This window comes from Oncorhynchus gorbuscha, unplaced genomic scaffold (genome assembly GCF_021184085.1).
Source record: "Oncorhynchus gorbuscha isolate QuinsamMale2020 ecotype Even-year unplaced genomic scaffold, OgorEven_v1.0 Un_scaffold_601, whole genome shotgun sequence".
In the NCBI taxonomy this organism is placed as follows: Eukaryota; Metazoa; Chordata; class Actinopteri; order Salmoniformes; family Salmonidae; genus Oncorhynchus; species Oncorhynchus gorbuscha.
In genome coordinates this window covers 224,159-229,246 of record NW_025745438.1, presented here as the reverse complement: position 1 = coordinate 229,246, position 5,088 = coordinate 224,159, and the positions used below count along the sequence as shown (strand labels likewise).

The window sequence follows — 5,088 nt, the reverse complement described above, 5'->3', positions numbered from 1 at the left end:
AATTCATGACACTTTCTGTATATGTTCATACAAGTGACCACAGGAAACTTTGAAGTTTAGAGTTTTAATTTGGTTTTGCAACCCGGAGGCGGAGTTCAGTTTATTGTTATTTGCAGTTTCCCAATCCTCCTTCTTCTTGCCCGACCGAGCCCCCTGTCTCATTGAATATAAGAACTACCGATTAATTGTTATTTCATTTTTTTTTTTTTATCAATGTGTCTATAACTGTGTGCTTGTTTGTGTAAGAGTACAAGGGCATAGGTTTGTGTGTGTGGGTTTGTAATTGGTGGAGGGTGGTATGTGCATTAACATTGGTGAAGTAACACATTAAACATTGGTTTAGGTGTTATTAGATGATCGGTTTAAGTTATTACATTATTCATTAAAAACAGTTGTTACTTGATACCAATAACTTATTACATTAAGTGGAAAAGGTTATTAGACAACATTTCAACATATTAACCAACAAGATGTTACATTTACCAGTTTTATTACATTATAAATCTAAAAGTCATTACATTAACCGTTGTTACAAGACACAGTATGCAGAGATCTTGCCTTGAACTCATGGAAATAATTATCCAATATATTATGGATTAGATTTAGGATCATTTTAATCAATACAGATTTATAAAATACACCATTTAAGTGATAACTTCTTGTTTAGAAGATAATTGGATTGAATGTATTGATCAATTGAATACATGAATATAAACCTGTTGTTGAAACATTATTCTACATAATGACATTTAATAATAATAGTATCATGAGTATATGAAAGAAGATACAAAATTATCAACTAACCCCCCCCCCCCCCCACACACACACACAAGTTCTCTATAACATTTCCTATGATAACATTTATCCATTTAGATCAATGTGTGATATTACAAAGACACAGGGAGACCTGATCCTAGATCAGAGCTGCATATTATGCTGCAGAGGTTACCATGGTGATCAGACTGAGGCAACTGTTTAATAATGGGAGATGGATATGACTGTTTACTAGATGTTTTCTACTGATCCTGCATTGCTTGCTGTTTGATGTTTTAGGCTGGGTTTCTGTACAGCACTTTGAGATATCAGCTGATGTAAGAAGGGCTATAGAAATACATTTGATGTTATCCTTTATTTAGGGATCTGGAAACGGTGCCAGAAGGGAGGGAGATGAAACACAGCTATAAGGCTTCTCTCCAGCGTGTATTTGCTGGTGTGAATTCAGGTTATCTAATTACAGCAAGTTTGTGCTTTCTGTTTCTTTCTCATTGGCCCTAAATAAACAGAGCTTCACTGGTGTGAATAAAGGGTCCATAACTGACTGAAACGCTTCCCACACTGATCACAGATATAAGGCTTCTTTCTCACCAGTGTGTGTTTGCTTGTGTGATTTCAGGGCCCCTGACTGATTAAAGCTCTTTCCACAATGATCACAGCTAATAAGGTTTCTCTCCAGTGTGTGTTCGCTGGTGTCTAGTTAGTTTTTGTGATTGAGCAAAGCTCTTTCCACAATGATCACACTTATAAGGCTTCTCTCCTGTGTGAATTCGCTGGTGTGTAGTCAGGGTGGAACCTGCAGCAAAGCTCTTCCCACACTGATCACAGCTATAAGGCTTCTCTCCTGTGTGAATTCGCTGGTGTGTAGTCAGGGAGGAACCTGCAGCAAAGCTCTTCCCACACTGATCACAGCTATAAGGCTTCTCTCCTGTGTGTGTTCGCTGGTGTAAATTCCGGTTTACTGATTGAGAAAAGCCCCTTCCACACTGATCACAACTATAAGGTTTCTCTCCTGTGTGTATTCTGTGGTGTGCAGTCAGGTGGGAAGCTAGAGCAAAGCTCTTCCCACACTGATAACAGCTATAAGGCTTCTCTCCAGTGTGTGTTCTGTGGTGTGCAGTCAGGGAGGAAGCTAGAGCAAAGCTCTTCCCACACTGATAACAGCTATATGGCTTCTCTCCAGTGTGTGTTCGCTGGTGTGAATACATCCGGTTATCTGATTGAGCAAAGCTCTTTCCACAATGTTCACAGCTATAAGGCTTCTCTCCTGTGTGTATCCGCTGGTGTCTAGTTAGTTTGTCTGATTGAGCAAAGCTCTTTCCACAATGTTCACAGCTATAAGGCTTCACTCCTGTGTGTATCCGCTGGTGTGTAGTTAGTTTTTCTGATCGAGCAAAGCTCTTCCCACACTGAACACAACTATAAGGCTTTTCTCCAGTGTGAATTTGCTGGTGTGTAGACAGGGAGGAAGCTACAGCAAAGCTCTTCCCACACTGACCACAGCTGTAAGGCTTTTCTCCAGTGTGAGTTCGCTGGTGTGTAGTCAGGGAGGAAAGTATAAGAAAGCTCTTCCCACACTGACCACAGCTGTAAGGCTTTTCTCCAGTGTGAGTTTGCTGGTGTGCAGTCAGGGAGGAAACTCCAGTAAAGCTCTTTCCACACTGACCACAGTTATAAGGCTTCTCTCCAGTGTGTATTCGCTGGTGTCTAGTTAGTCTATCTGATACAGCAAAGCTCTTCCCACACTGATCACAACTATAAGGCTTCTCTCCTGTGTGTGTTCGCTGGTGTATAGTCAGGTTTCCTGACTGATTGAAGCTCTTCCCACACTGATCACAACTATAAGGTTTCTCTCCTGTGTGTGCTCGCTGGTGTGTAGTCAGGCTGACTGAATGATTGAAGCTCTTCCCACACTGATCACAACTATAAGGTTTCTCTCCTGTGTGTAATACCATTTAGCAGGTGTGTATCCAGGCTGCCTGAATGTTTGAAGCTCTTCCCACCCGGAATGATCACAACTATAAGGCTTCTCTCCTGTGTGTACACGCAGGTGTGTAGTCAGGCTGCCTGAATGTTTGAAGCTCTTCCCACACTGATCACAGCTATAAAGCTTCTCTCCTGTATGAATTCTTACATTAGATTTGAAGTTGTTAGATGCAGCAAAACTCTTCCCACACTGATCACAATGAATAATGAAGCCACTCCTGCTAGTGAAACTCTTCCCACAGTCAGAGCAGCAGTGGTGAGGTTTCTTCCCCGTGTGTCCCTGCTGGTGTTTCTTGAGATGCTCTGATCTGGAGAGACTCTTCTCTGTCTCGTCAGCAACAGGATGTTGTTGAGGCTCCCCAGATGATAAGCCCCTCCCATTGAGAGAACAACAGTGTATGTCCCCTGTGAAACAAAGACATTGAATAACTGGGTTTTGGAAATACAGGTCCATATATAGTATTATTTTTGTAAAAAGTATTTGTTATTTAGCAGACGCTCTTATCCAGAGCGACTTACAGGAGCAATAAGGGTTAAGTACCTTGCTCAAGAGCAGACAGATGGTTTTACCTTGTTGGCGCAAAGATTCAAACCAGCAACCTTGCGATTACTGGCCTTAACCACTAGGCTACCTGCATCCCTCTTCAATAAATACACTATGGTCAGTTTATTAGGAACACCTCCATTCACAAAACTGGATCGACAATTTTCTGGCCACTGAGTGTTTACTGTTTATCAATCAATTAACAGAAGTTGCAGAAGCAGATTGTGTTCTCATCCACACACCCCATTGTTCTTACTTGATGAAATCAGATCTCCCTCCTCGTGTCCTTCTCTCACAGTTCCACTCTGCCCTGGTGTTTTCCTGCAGTCGACCAGCAGCACAGACACCCTCTTCAGACCCAGCAGTAAGGAGCTACCAGGAGAGTTGTGACCAGGGACTCCGGCAGGGTGGAGGGGGACGGACTAGCTCTGTCCTGGTGAACACAGGAAGTATTGTACATAGAATATCATTAGACCAAACATTTGATTGCTTTAGTCTAAATCTCTGATTGATGGCTGCATCCTTATAATACCTCCTTTCTCCTGAAGTGTGTCATCGTTCACTACTTTCCACAAATGTCATGTATATTTCACTTTGGCTAATTTTTCAAAATAGAAATGGAATATTTTTTACAAAATGTAAAAACGTATAAAACTTGATGGTAGAACAAAGAGCAGAACAGAAACGAAAAGCTCCACCCCCTCTTTCAAGATGTAGATGTCGCCTCCCCTTCCAACGTGTGAAAGATGGTAACACCTGCTAAATCATGTTGTTCAAATAACCAGTGATGAAAAACCTAAACACCAGAACTACTGCTGCTAGTTATCCCACTTGGAGAATGTTGAGAAAAATGTCAGTCTCATAGTTTCAGTATCCTTATACAGTAAATACATAGAAGAAACCATCAGATATGTGGGTATTGTAACATGTAGTAGAAACCTACAGTAAAAAGGTATGGGTGTAGCCTGGTGCAATTTCTGCCCCATGTAACATTGCTTAAGATCCACTTGTCTTATTACTGTAACAGCATCCACATTTAAAACTGTCAACATTCAGAAAATGAGTGTAATAAACTGTAATTTACCACCCAAGTATTTCAGCAGTACATTGTACACTACATCATTTCAAATTTCATTAAAAAAAAAAAAAATATGGTATGTAAACTTGACACTTGATAATTTTATTTACGTAATTCCGCTTTTAGCAGTTTGATTAAATGATAGTTAAATGTATTGTTAACAAATGACAGGAACATCGTTGTACTTACAGTTACGAAAATCTACAACATACTTATGACAATTGTACCAAAGAGAGAAAAAAACATCATTGGATTGATGGAGTCATGTGATAGTGGGAGAATCCACCATATGTTTTATAACAGCCATTTCCTTTCAAATCAGTGAAGGGAAGTGAACAAGTGCACAGTTAGGAAGGAAGGAAAGATAACTAGGGATTCCTTAACATATTATGTAGGTAGAAGTGGAGCTAGCGTGAGGGCCATGGGTGTGACTGTTCCTGCAGATACACTCAATCCCAGTGAACGTTGCACCCTGATTTTTGGTATCTTTTAGTTGTCACTGTAGAAAACTAAATTAGATGATGTTGAAGTTGAAATGGTGCTTTAACAGTGGAGGAAGCACCTCAGGCCCTACACCCAAACAAGGGCACTGCGTTCATCCACCTCTGGCCTGCTCGCCTCCCTACAACTGAGGAAGTACAGCTCCCGCTCAGCCCAGTCAAACTGTTCGCTGCTCTGGCCCCCAATGGTGGAACAAAATCCCTCA

General features: G+C 41.1%; 1 pseudogene; it reads right to left on the bottom strand.

Annotated features, from left to right (window-relative positions):
* Positions 1-281: 281 nt before the first annotated feature.
* LOC124019013 overlaps positions 282-5,088 on the bottom strand; it is a 25,113-nt pseudogene continuing 20,306 nt past the window's right edge.